This window comes from Canis aureus, chromosome 5, assembly GCF_053574225.1.
Source record: "Canis aureus isolate CA01 chromosome 5, VMU_Caureus_v.1.0, whole genome shotgun sequence".
NCBI lineage: Eukaryota > Metazoa > Chordata > Mammalia > Carnivora > Canidae > Canis > Canis aureus.
This window is the reverse complement of record NC_135615.1, coordinates 1,889,830-1,904,231: the sequence shown is the minus strand read 5'-3', so window position 1 is coordinate 1,904,231 and position 14,402 is coordinate 1,889,830. Positions and strand designations below refer to the sequence as shown.

At 41.2% G+C, this 14,402-nt stretch overlaps 1 protein-coding gene across 29 annotated transcripts in view; it reads left to right on the top strand.

The window, feature by feature from the left end:
- Nucleotides 1–14,402, top strand: part of LOC144313604 (uncharacterized) — a 151,355-nt gene that overhangs the window by 34,732 nt on the left and 102,221 nt on the right. For 3 of the 29 annotated variants that reach the window (XM_077896565.1, XM_077896563.1, XM_077896570.1), the window contains one exon: nucleotides 9,356–9,445. The exons of the other annotated variants lie outside the window; for them this stretch is intronic. The gene's annotated coding sequence lies outside the window, so the exon portion shown is untranslated. The remainder of the gene's footprint in view (nucleotides 1–9,355; nucleotides 9,446–14,402) is intronic. 29 annotated transcript variants of the gene reach the window in all.

Here is a 14,402-nt window from a genome sequence, read left to right as displayed (position 1 = left end):
CCTTATTTTTATTGGCATGCATCTATTAATTAAAATTACATGTGTTGACATATATAATATGGTGCAATTTTTTCAAAGCTGGGTATTATAATTAAGAGGTTCATGTAATAAAAGTTATTCATTATTAAATTGGTAAATGAACAATTGAGGATACAAAGTAATGTGCCAACATGCAATCTCCCTATTGTATTTACAGTCCTGCAGATACAATCCACAAACCTTAAAAAATGAGATACAATGTGTAATTCTCTGTTTTTTAAATTAAATTGCAAAAATCATATTTATTGTCATATTTTATAATATAGTCCTATAGAGAAAATTACATGAAACATAAATGTACGTTTTATTTGATTTTTATGGAACCAATAGCCTTGTACTTATCACCCAGTTTAAAAAAAGAGACTATTGCCAACCCCTCAATATCCTCTGGTTCAGGATGCCTGGGTGGCTCAGTTGGTTAAGCGGCTGCCTTCAGCTTCAGTCCTGATCCCAGGGTCCTGGGGTGGAGCCCTGCATCAGGCGCCCTGATCAGTGGGGAGTCTGCTTCTCTCTCTCTCTGTCCCCATCCCCCGCCCACTCATGTTTTCTCTAGCTTGTTCTCACTTGCTGTATCTCAAATAAATAAAATCTTAAAAACAAAAACCAAAACCTCTGGTTCTTCTCAGCCACAGGTTCCTCCTGCTTTGAGCTGACTTTTGTAGTGATTAGCCCCTTGCCTTTCTTTACACTGTTTGCCTGTTTTTAAATTTGATATAAATGGAATCATACAATATTTATTACTTTCTGTCTGGCTTCTACAATCAACATTATGTTTGTGAGATTTACCTGGCTTTTATGTGTACTCATACATTGTTCATTTCAATTCTGGCATAATAATCTATTGAATGAACTTACCACAATTTATTCATCCATCCTACTGTCCGTAGACATTTGAGTTCTTTCCAGTAGCTGGGTATTGTAAAGAGTGTTCTTGTAAACATTCCTGTATATGTAAATCTGGAGGACAAATACACAGATTTCTCTAGGACATTGTTTAGAGTAGAATTGGTTGGTCATAGGGTATAAGTATCATCAACTTTAGTAAAGAGTATCGAACCAGTTTTGAAGGAAGTTTGACAGTCTCATCAACAGTGTGTGAGAGCTCTCCATTGCTTCATGTCCTTGCCAACATTTGTTATTGTCAATCTTTCTAATTTTAGCAATTTGGGGGCAGGGGTGGTACTTCGTTGTAGTTCTATTTTGCATTTTCTTGGTGATAATGAGATCGAGTGCCTTCTATGATTTTAGTCACCCTTTGGGTAGCCTCTCTTATAAGGACTCCTCTAGGTCTTGGCTAATGGGAATTTTGTCTCTTTGATTCTGGTTTGAGTTTTAAAATAAATATATTCTGAATGTGTAGCATATCTTGCTGTATATATGTGTTTCTTTTACAACAGTATCAAATATTATCTGAGAAAAATTATCTAGCAAAAAAAGTGCTGTACCTTTTTGTGGAAAAACAGGACACATAACTGGAAAGACTTAGAGAAAACCTAAATAAATAGATACAGAATATTCACATCTTAGAAGAATAATATGTATGAAAGTAGACTCATTGGGTAATTTATTTACTTATTTACTTCTCAGATGCAGAAAAGTACCTGTAAAATGTTTTTTGAAAGTGCTCTCCTCCTTGGAAGATTCTAGAAGCAGCAAGTCATATCAATCCATATTTCCTCCCTTTCTTGGATGTATCTTTTTCATCCTTTCCTTCAGAGTAGAACTTGTCTAGGACTTTCAATTCATTTGGCAGTCGTGAACCTCCTGAGGGAGGCACTGACATGCACACATAGCCTTTGGATTTCAACAAAGAATCTGCCAAAGTTGTGTTGCTTTCCCTTCTTATCAAGGTTGCAAGGTCTGGGGTTGGTTAGTCAGAAGAGGAGAAATTTACTGACTATTCCTTTGATGACGTGATTTTTATGAAAGCTGGTACACCTGATAGCTCATCAGCCATCTAGATCCCTGTGTTAGCAAATCATTGATTTGGTGAGATACCTTCACTGTAATTTTGTTTTTATAAAATCAGGCTGCAAAGCCACCATCTTTTCTGTCTGCACATCTGCACGTGATAAATTATTTCTTTTCCCTTTAATCCATTTTTTATTATTCTTCAAAAATATCTCAGGCTTTTCTGTCCCTGGTGTTGTTGGAAATAAATCCCTTCCAAGACTTAGCTCTATTGGTCGGGAGGCCAGCATCGCATAGGATGACCATTTCTTCGAGTTAATGAATTAGTAAATTAGCAAGTGGTGAGTTGAAATTAGATAATTGCCTTAACTTGAAATCTATGTATTCATGAAGCCCATTAACTGAAAAAAAATATTTTATTGTCACTGACATCTTCACACACTCATTGTTTCTGGGCTTCAGGGCTGAAGGGGAAACAGGGACTGGGGTTGAGTGTCTGGTCTTCTGCTTGTGCCAGCCATGAGTATATCAGCAACAAGCCCATTTAGGGCTTCAGGTAACCTTCCACCTGGGGTAATGTATTCTTATTCCATTTCCATGCTGGTGGTTATTATAGGAGAGACAGCAGTAATTCCCTGCTCTCCCATGGCCAGCTTTTTACTCTCAAGTACCCTGAGGAATTAAATGGATGTTTGTAATTTTTCCCCATTATGGAGAAAGTTCTAAATTGTATTGCAAATAAATAATAATATTGAATGCTGGTACAAAAGCTTTCTCTCAGCACTCTCCGGGCCTTAATTAATTAAGCCTCACAAACACCCTGTCACCTTGGTAAATGCATCACCCTATTTTAGAATGTCAAGCCTGGTAACCTATAATTACTGAAAAGTTGAGGAAAGATTATTCAGATGAAAGGAGATTAACAATGTGGTGTATCTTCAGAATGGTCAGAGGAAAATGAAAATGTTCATCTTTGTGATGTGAGAGATTGGATAGTGATTTTCTGGTAGAACTGGGAGCTTCTCTGAGGACAACTGCCAAAGTAGCAGAAGACACCTGAGAAGGCAGTGTGGTTGACAGTTTGTGTGTGCTATGACATGGGAAGGGCACCCACGTTTCCAAAGAGGTGGACTACAGGGGTTTATGCAGACAGGGACACCATTTTCTGTAGAGAATGGGTCTGTCCCTTCTGTCTAGAACAACACTGTTTGAACGCCATGAAGTATCATCCTTAAACTTCAGTGAACAAATAATCCTCCCGAAAATTTCTCATAAATTCAGATTCTAGGGCCCCACTTCCAGAGAGTCTGGGGCCACCTAGGTTTGACTTTTGAGTTTTGCCTTTTTTGTTTGTTTTTTTCTAGTCAATGCCCAGGTGACTCCAATACCAATGATCCCAGAGATGTTGCCAACACTAAGCAAACATGATTGCAGCTTGGGAAGATCTGAGACAGGCATCTCTAGCTTTCTGCCTTTTGGATAAAGAGTTTCATCCTGTGGTGTATCTGATTTTGATCAGCACTGCCCACCAGTGGGCCTGCTCAACTGAATTAAGTGCAAAAGGTTCTCAGGTCACCTCAGCAAATTGATCTGCTAGATGAAGTTGTTTAGTACTTTTGGAAGTCTGTAGAAACAACAATTTAAGCTGAGCTGAAATGATATCATGTTATCCTTTGTCTTTAACTCACCAAGCATAAAGTTTTATGCTTCAGACCTGATCAAAATTCAGCCGGTCAGTTGGTGACTGTTAGAGGCCTGGTGCGTTCCAAGACCTGACCTACATACCATGCTCGTGGCTCAGAATGTCGCTGATAATATAGAAGATGCTTATTTGAAAATGACAAAAGGGACATTTGAAAAATGTAAATGCAAAAAAAGTCCTTATCTCAGGAAGTCTGGAGACATTGGTCTGAAGCACTTTTTCTGACTCTTCCTTAGCAGAGACTCACATAGGAAGACATAAGGAAACAAAATGGTGGCTCAAATTTGAGCTACCATCTACAGCACTTTTATGAGATGCTTGATTGTGGTATAGACTCAGACTAAATGTTTCAAGTGCACTTTGAATATGAAAACACCCAGAGCAATGTTAATATGTGGTTGTAACACTGAACATATGTGTATATGTACTGGGCATAGAAACTTCCAGTGCCTTTTTTGTTCATGGTATGTAAACAGAACTTTGCTTGACTCAGGCTTCATTCACCTTCATTATTGCTGTTTTTTCTACAAATTGGGATTGAGTTTTAAAGCTTGTGTGTTTTGTCAGTTAGGTAGCAGTATTAGTCTTAAAAGCAGACCGGTGAGTATGAAAATAGACTAACGAATATGTTTATGTACATAGTATATACACTCTCACAGAGATCTATGGGATTTATATAGTTTTGTTTATTCTTCTGTGGCCATTTATCGATATCCTTTACTTCAATATTCAAAAAATATTTTCTATATTCTTACAGATCAATCAACACCTAATTTTTAAAAACTTCATGTTGGTTTGGTAAATAAACTCTATTTTGCCAGATGAAGTTGTTAGGTCAATTGTTTAGCAACTATAGGCTTTTTATATCAACAATTGCTCAAAGTGTTCCAGTCAATAAACTGTGGAATCACTTTAAATGATAATCTCAGAATAATCTTATCTCTTAGGTCCTCCATATTTCTTTATAAATCTATTTTAGTTTTTTAGAAATCTTTAAGAAGGTGGGCTCAAATTATGTCATGAGTAAAGGCACCCCTGCCATTGTAGCAGAAAGAGCTTGTCCCTAAGCAAGGGTTCCCTCCTTCCACCCACATTCACCTCCCTCCCAATATCATCACCCGATGGATCCTCTTGTCTCCCACTTCTCCAGTCCTCTTCCACCCACTCTGGATCCATCGATTTGGCTGAACAAATGTTTACATTTCCGCAGACATGCCAGTCTGTTTCTTCACACACCCATGCCGTAGCTTCCACAATTCCCTTCACCTAAAATGTTTTTTTTCCTTATCACCCCGCATGTCTACTTGTCATTGAAATTCAGTGCATAAACCATGAACTTGTTGAAGCACTTTCTGAAACTTCCCTGACCTTCCCATGGTTTCTTGTCTCTTGGGTTCCACTGTGCCTAGGATTTCCCAGCATCTGTAAGAATTTGGGCAGAGATGTGTCTATCCTCTTGTATCCCTTTTACAATCAGCTCCTTTAAAGAAGATACTCTGTCTTATTCATGTTTATATTGCCAGCACCAAGACTTTTCTGCTGGTCTGCAGATGAGGAATATACATTTGATGAATGTGTGAATGAATGGCTCAAAGGCGAGGTATAGTATGGCTAAGGGAGCCAAAGCTTACATATCTTCTTTAGACCAAAAGGAACAATACCATGAAGTTTAGTCATCTTGTGCCATTTTTATGGAGTACCCATGTGCCAGGCTATGAATCTCTACCTTCAGATACATTGGAAACTGGATAACTGAATTTTACAGTAAGCCCATAGTAGAGGTAGGTAAATTAAGGTGGGAAGGTAGGAGAATATTTAATTACTAGCCACTTCTTTTTTTCATAGACTATAAAACTTAATGACACACAGGGCTTCGTTGAGTTTTTCTAGATATTGAAATCCTGTACCGTTGGGTCTTGCACATAATAAATGATGAGTACATATTTGTTTTAAGAGAAAGGAAGGAAGGAAGGAAGGAAGGAAGGAAGGAAGGAAGGAAGGAAGGAAAGATAGAAGGAAGGCAGGTTCTGATGTTGTTGTGCATCTCTTAGGAAGAAATGGATTCCATTTTCCAAACATGGGCATTTGCATTAGAGTAATAGCATTTGAATTAAATTAAGATTCCTCACTTATTTATATCTTTCATAGGATCCACTCAATATATAATCTTCCAGTTTTTTAATAGGCCAGTGCAGCTGGTTATATGAGGGCTTCTGTTGGATCACCCTGAATACATCTTCATGTTTACCACTTGCATTCCCCTGGGAATAATGCGATGGTGGAAGCTTTTTTTTTTTTTTTTTTTTTTTACTTTTAATGTTCTTAGGCAGAAAGCAGAGATGTGAATTTAATAGTACATTATTTATTCCTGCATCTCGGGGGGAGGAGGATTGAAGAGGATGGCAATGTGTTTGTGAATGTAATATAGTGTGGATTAAGGTATGAGAGGCTTTTTATCATGGATAGTCTCGTTACAGATGTTGCCAGCACCTGTTAAGGATGAACTGCATTAGAGAAATGTCTCCTCATCTCACCTCATTTGGGGTTTCTCTTTGCATTACTATTCTAAACCCCATCTCTCCAGGGCTTCTCCTTCAGAGCTAAGCTTTGCTCTTCATGGAAACTTGGCAAACAAAATCCCAGCTTGAGAACAGTCTCTTTCCTCTGCATCCTCCTCATCTCCCCCACCCACTGTTTATTCATTTCTTCCCAGAGCTGCCCAACTGCATTTAATTGGGGACACATTTTGCTAAACAAAAAACAAAAAAAAAAATGCAGCAATTAAATCTTGATCCCCCTTCTTTATTTTAGGCTTCTTCTAATTAAAGCAATGTTTTGATTACTTTCCCCACCAACCCCTCACAAGAAAGAGAAACTTTAAAATAAGTAGTGACATCTCCAATATTCCAGAGTAAATTCTTCTTTGCAAGTCTGCAGTAGAGACATGGTCAAATTCTATCCTATGTGTCATGAAGAGGGCCTGCTCTTTTCAGAGGATGAAAATCCAGATTGAAGTTGTTGCACAGCTTCCGGGAGTGCTTGGGCCCTGCTTGCAGGTGGAAGCTCCAGCTCAGAGCCCACAGCCCATGAGTGGTACATGCAGGTGCTGTGCCGGGGATCCTTGCCTTGCCTGGCCCTCTGCAGCCTCCCTTCCTCCAAGCGCGGAGCTCATGGTACCTGCTGCTCTCTCCGCAGTTGGGCTTCCTATGGGCTGCCCTAAGTGCACAGCCTCTGGCTGAAATTCCAGTGCCTTAAAGGCATTGCAGCAGACTGTGTGCCTCCCAAACACTCTCCATGCTTCTGTGCCCCACACCCACCTACACCCTGGTTCCCCTGCACCCTCGCTGTCCTGTCTGTCCCTCCTCTAGCTCTCCCTCCCCCACCAGCTGTGGCCACAGCTCTTAGCGACTGGGAAACTCTCCATGCTCCCAACTGGGGACCCCTGACATTGGGGGTGCAGTGCCATCCCCAGACCAGAGGGCCTGGAGAATGTCAAGCTGGGCCTTCCTCCTCCTCCCCACCTCACTCTAGTTGGCTGACATTCTCCTCTCAGTCTTCATCTACAGCATTAATAAGCTATGGAGAATAGACAAAAATAAACATGACATTAATTCACAGCCATACCTAAGAATTTATCCTCCCTTCAAATTGCAAATTCTAGCATCCCGCTTGCTGATCATGATCTTCTGTGCTTCCACCTCTCAACCTGTCAACCGGACTCTGGACAAGTGCACACTTCTAGCCACCTCCCCCCTCCCCTGGCCCCCAAGCTGACCAGGTTACCTGTTTTCTTTCAATTGGACTTTGCTTTTTTTCTTTCCCCATTCAGCTGAGAATCCAGGATCTACCTGGATTTATGCTGCTTCTCACCAACACCCTCAATTCTTCTATCCTCATTCTGCTGTCCTAGCCTGAGAAAATGCCAAGCCTTCTCTGCCTTCTCCTCTCCTCCATCTAGGCCAAGAGATTCCCTGGAGGAAAAAAAAAGCAGTAAATCCATGTTTCTGCAATTCTGTCTCTCCTACCTAAACCAGGTGGTCCTTCTGTTTACTTGCAATTCATTCCTTCTGTTTCTTGTAAGTTTCCCTCAAGCACTACCCTCCACTCATATACTTTCCAAAATGCCTTCTCCATCAGTCCCAGGGGATGACTTTATTTCTAGTCTTATATAGGAAAATAATTAATGTCAACAATATCTATCTCCTGTACTCCGGGAGAACACATTTATCTGTCTCCATATAAAGATGTGTCTCCTCTTTCTCTTCTTCCTTCTACTTCATGAAAACAGGTGTCCTTTTTTTTTTACATTTATTTTAATTTTAGTTTTCAAGATTTTATTTATTTATTCATGAGAGACACACAGAGAGAGAGAGAGGCAGAGACACAGGCAGAGAGAGAAGCAAGCTCCCTGCGGAGAGCCTGATACGGGACTCCAACCCAGGACTCCAGGATCATGCCCTGAGCCAAAGGCAGGCGCTAAACCGCTGAGCCACCCAGGCACCCTGAGAACAGGTGTCCTGATCACAGCTCCTTCAACTTCCAAAAAACCTTGCCCATCATCTGTAGTTCAACTGTCACTTATCTTCTCTTTCCCTCCATTATCCCCGACCGCCACGCACAATTTCTCTCTCTTTTCCTGCACAGTCACTGGGTTTTGAAAACAGTCTCTATTTACTGCCTGTACTGTGTCACTTTCCATGGACTGTTCAGCTCATGGCCTGTGGACTTCTCCAGCACCCCATGTCTCCACTGAAAAACATTCTCAACAAAGTTACCAGGGGCGTTTGGGTCACTAAAGCCAGTAGTAAATGTTTGATCCCTAATTTGCTTAACTTTTCTGGGTCACTGCTGGATATCATCCCTGTACTCCTTTAAATCTCTTCTGCTCCTGCACCCTGTTCTGTTTGCTGGGAAGCTCAACTATACCAGCTGTCTCAATGGACTTCCTTGTCCTGTGGCTGCCAGTTGGGTTTGGCCAGTGGGAAGCCCAGCAGACCTAAGCAAATATAAATGCTGGTTGTTGTATCCATATTACCAATAACTCTCTTTTGTCTTCTTCCACCCACACTCTAAAGGTTGGTGCTCCCCAGCATTAGTTCTGTAGCCACTTTTCTGCTCACTATTTTAAAATACTGGGATGATCTAAAAGAATTTTGATAAGAGTTAACATGTATCCCACTCTTTCTATGTAGGTGACAACCCTACTGTGTGCCATCAAATTCATACAAAACCCTCTGTGTTGGGTGACTGAGTTACATCTCTGAGCCTGCTTCCTCCTCTGTGGCATGGGGATAATATTAGCTGATAATGGCTTTTGTATGAATCTGATGACTCAATACCAAAAAAGCTTTTGTTAGACAGGTACTAGGATCATCCCAAGTTGTAGGGGAAGCAATGAGGCAGAGGGAGGTAACGTCACTTCCCAAGGTCAAGGAATGGAATAATGCTCTTATTCGAATCCACCCAGGTTGAGTCCAGGCTCCTATGGCAGCAAGGAACAACTAGGGTAGAATCCAGTTCCCAGGGGCAGGAAAAAAAAAAAAAAGAAAAGAAAAGAAAAGAAAAGAAAAAAGCACGACATGGCAAATATCTGAGCTTTTGAAACCAGCCCCACGATTCCCTAGAATGCTAATAAAACCATTTTCATTCCCCTAACAGAGGGGTGCCCAGGTAGCACACAGTCATGCCTGCTCCGTTCCACAGATGGAAGATCCAACCGGGCAGCACTTGACTGACAATAAGACTGGTCCATCATTTTCCAAACCCAGCGAGATGAGACAAAGAAACCAGTAGGTGAGATATTCCCAAACCATGTAGCTCCCCTCTGGGCATCAGGTTCTCACTGACTTCAAAGGGAGGAAGTGCTGATGTGGAGAAGGAGAACCGACCCAGAAGCATCGGGCTTGAGGAGTATAATAACCAGTGACAAGGAACAGAGGCTGAGAGAATGGCTCGAACACTCTGCAGTGCATACTAGCAATATACATGATGAAGTTTTCCATGTAAAGTGTGATTTTCTTTTATCTCACAAGTGTCTTCTTAAACAATGTTTTTAATTAGGACCCTTGTTTTCCTTTCCTTCTTTATTAGGGAAGCTTCACACGTAGCCTGACGTTAGAGTGTTCTTAGAAATAAACAGTTTCCATAAAGGCAAAATTTCTCCATAAGATCATTACTATTATGTTGTGTGGGAAACAGGATAGCACCTCTGGGAGTTTAATGCTGACAAGAGTCTATTTCAGTACTATGTGACGTTCTCTGGGAGATCTGCCCTGTCTCCATTTGCTCCTACGTCGCAGGAAACGAGAGGAGAGAACCAAACCCGTGCCGCTGATTAAAATCAAGGCATTTTCTTGCATGAAGAGATTAATTATCTTTTAAAAATGGAGCCCTCTGTTAACATTAGAATCCTCTGGTGCCTGTTGGTTGAACCCTGTGGTAAAAAATCTACCAACATGGCAGAGTGAGGGGAATCACTACAAGATGAAAATGTCTCCAATCTTTGAGATGTCATTCCAGCTTTTCTTTTTTCTTTTTGCTTTCATTGGAGGATTTGGAAGAATGAGGAGAGAATCTGTCAAGAGAACACCCTTTCCACTGTATAGAATTTCAAATCTCTGTGGCATTGTGTAGGATTTCCTAGTTCACAGGTTTCCTGAAGATGGACTTTCACCAACTGCCCATGACTTAAGCAAGGACATGGCTGGGACTCATGGTGGGCCTCAGGTGGACCCCCTCCCACCTCCCTCAATGACTCATGTGTAATATAACATCAGAGTGTGAATGTAAGCGTTTTAATATGAAAAGGATTGATTTTTGCCACTGACATGGGATTCTAATGATTGGAAACAATATATTGATTTTTTTTTTTTTTTTTAATTAAAGCCATCTTCCTACTCATAATGGAAGGTCTTGCCCTTTGTGAAATTTATATCCATAGTCCTTGGTGATGTCTGCAATTACAACTCCCAGTGGCTAACACCACATTTGGGAAGGAGAAAGGACTAATAGGAGAGAAATGATTCTCACTCTCTTCTTGGTAACGGGGCTTTTAGTGTTGGTCAAAGGTGGCTGATGGAAGGCTGGATGGATGTTGCAATGTCTCCACCCTGCAGCAGAGCCCAGACAGACAAATTCCCCAGGGCTCCAAGGCTGCTTCTAACTCATATTCTCAGAATTCCCTTTATTCTTGTCCTGCTCTTCAAAGCATCTGGAAGAGGCAAATAAAGACACTTCACATTGAGAAAATGATCTATGTTTAGTTCCCATTTGGTGAAAGTGACACTTCTTCTCACCAGTGTCATTCAAGTATGATCACTGGGATCCTATCCCTAGATCCCCCAGACCAGAGGCTAGGCCCACCTGGCCTGGCTGGAAACAAACCATGAAGTGAGTAACTGGGAAGATCTATTTGGGACCCATGTTAGCCCTATGCCTCTCTCAGCACACACCTCCCTCATGTGCATGTCATATGTGCATATGGACCTAGGTCACAACTATGTGACCTCCCATGACCTTAGAGGTGATCCTAGGGAAGTCCTTTGCTTTATACCTGAAGACACTGAGGCTGAGGTGGTTAGTCATATGCCCAGGCTTGTCTGTGGCAAAGCCAGGCCAGCATGAGCTCTCTTACCCTGTCTGATACCCTCTGTACTATTCTACCCATCTTCAAGCCCAAATACTCAGGCTTTCCCCAAATTCTTTTGGTGACTGTGACTTCTAACTTTGGCCACAGCCCCTTCCTCATCTCTGGTTAGTTCCCCTTCCCCCCCTCTGCCCTCCCACCACCTTCAGATCCAGAACCCAGGATTCACTCTTCCTACTCCCACCACTTCCTCAGTGTCCCATCTGGTCTTTCTCCCCAACAGACCCCCTTGCTCCTTTCTATGACCCTTCCACGTTCATCCACACTTAGCTGCACCTGACATATGTGGAAAGGGCATCTGGAGTCGGGAGACTCAGGTGCCAAATCTGGCTGCCACATACTACTTCTTACTCTTTTAAGTATTTGACTTCTCATCAGCAAGGAGAAATAGGATTTGCTTATCTCTTGAGTTTCTGTGATGACCAACTAAAATAATGTCCAAGAAAATGTATGTAAACTGAGAAGTAGCCCCCAGACATTAGCAATTATGATGATGGTTCTCCCCTCGGCTTTGCCAACTAAAGTGAGGACCTAAGATGGGTATGAATAGATAATAGTTGTGAGTGGATTGCTACTTATGCCTCTTGAGTGACATTTTTGCCCCTGGTAGTATCATCTGTTGATGGACATTTAGATTGTTTCCAGATCTTGGCTATTGTAAATAATGCTGTTATTAACATAGAGGTGCATATAACGTTCTGAATTAGTGTTTTGATTTTCTTTGGGTAAATACCAAGAAGTGGAATTACTGGAGTGTATGGTATTTCTGTTTTTAATTTTTCGAGGAAACTCCATACTCTTTGCCATAGTGGCTGCACCAAGTACATTCCCACCACTAGTGCATGAGACTTCCTTGTCCTCCACATCCTCACCAACACTTGTTTTTTTCTATAGATGATAACTACACACCGATAGCAAGCATTTCATAATGTATAAAATTGTTGAATCACTATATTGTGCAACTGAAACTAATATAATATTGTGTGTCGACTATATGTCCATTAAAACAAACAAACAAGAATGAGCCATGTCGCTGATGCTCTCATGTAAGGCAATCCAAGCCTCCATATGAAGGAGGAGGGACAATGACAGTACAGGGAGTAGGCTGCCTCCTCTGGCTCTTCAGCAACTCAGGCCAACTCTGGAAGCTTGCTACGCATGAGCTTTGCCGTCCCTCACTCAGAGGACCCGTGAAGCAGACAGTTGAGCCAAAGAGAGTCTTCAAAACTTGGCTTATTTATGGTGATGGTAAGCATGCCTTCAAGGACCACTTGAGGTCCCTGAGAGGTAAAAGGCCACAGTGCTTTCTGGTATGAAGCCTGATGTCCCTATGGTCCACTGCTCATATTCTTCTCCAGTGATTTCATTTTGTGCCTGCTATACAAATTTCCTACCGAATCCCTCTCTAGTTCCTCTTTGCAAAGATGTCAAAACCCTATGGTTCCTTCCTCTTTACTATTCCTGAGACTCTAAGTGTCTTGCTGACTGAGGCATGTATTTTTTTTTGCTGACAACAATGTGTTTGCCTAATTTCACTTATTCAATAAATTCTTTTTCCACTAACAAAGCATAAGAACCATAAGATCACATACAGAACCTCTTCCAAAGCCCAGTTCTGTTAACCGAATGGTATTTTCCTCCTTTGGAAAATTTTTCCTCAGCTCCATATCAGTCACCCCATCTCCATGTACCATACTGCACACGCCTTTCCACATGCTGTATCTCCTCATGCAAAGGCTCACTTCCATGCTTCCCTTCTTTAAAGGTTGCCGCATCACAATATGTCCAATTCACAGTCTGACCCAGCACGATACTGTTGTGAAGCAACTTGTATCATTGGCTTATCTCCTAAAATGCTAAGAAATCATCTCTGGACTCCTAGACTCTGTGCAATCTGAGGTATTATTTATAGGGCATTTAACTAAGGGGCAAAATGTATGTATCTGCTATGTTCCCTATCAGCTACAGGGAATCTTGAGAGCAAGAGTAGCTAAAGGAAAAAGGAGACAGCTGTCAACTTGGCAGGAACCTAATAATGGAGAAGAAATCCTTCTCTTCCCTCAATCTTCCCCAATTATATCAAAGATCCACAAAAGCCATTGTGGATGAGCCATGCGACTAAGATACCAGGAGATATGTTTTTAAATGCAATCATGTAGTAAAAGTGGCTTTATTTCAGAATGCAGTGAATTTGGATTTGTTTTCAAAGGAGAGTCTTTAGATTTTTCTGGGTTTTAAACTGATAGGTAAATCCCCACAAGTAGAAATCTGAAGTTCCCTTGAACCATTGCCAGACCTCACACAAGATAGAGGGTGGTAATGGACTAAAAGGAAGCAATGGCTAATGTTTCTTACAAGTGTGAAAAGGGAACTGATAGTAGCACCCTCTTTCAGTGTACCATGGTGCCATAGAAGCCCTTGGGTCCCACTGATCTATGCATGACTTTCCATATACTCAAGTTTCGATGTAATAATTATAGACAGATGTGGAAAAACCAGACACTCATTCCAGGATTGAAAGTAACAATTTTACTCAGTCACCATTAAAGGAAATTTGGATTCTGAGCCAATATCCTCATTAAAAAAATGTGTTTGTGTAAAGTTTTCTAATTCTTAAAACTGAAGTGTGATTTGAATACTATAGGAGCCTCATGGAAGAAGAAGGTCCATAATCACATGAGAAGAGACTGCTTTTCTACCTTCTGATCACAGTGACCTCTCCAGAAAGTTAGTCACTCTGAAGAGTAACAAAGGCCTTCTGTTAGTGTCTAGGGTATTCCTGCTAAAGGCTGACAGGGACTAAATGATCTTTTGATGTTTAATGCAGGCCTCTGGCAGTGAGTATTCTGAAAATGGTATTTGGTAGGGGTTTAAAAGAGCTAGACAGGTGGGTGATTTCACTCACAGGAGTAACAGACATATCGGGCTAGAGGAAAGCATCTCAGAGCAGAACACTTTGAAAGGGAAATCCCTTTGGTTAGGTTTTCAAATTACTGAGGTAAACTGTTGGTTAAATTCATGACTTTCACTAACAGAATCCTGAGTTTATGAATTGAAATAGTGCTGCCAGCAGTCAGATTTTGGTCATCTGTGACTGTGGGGACA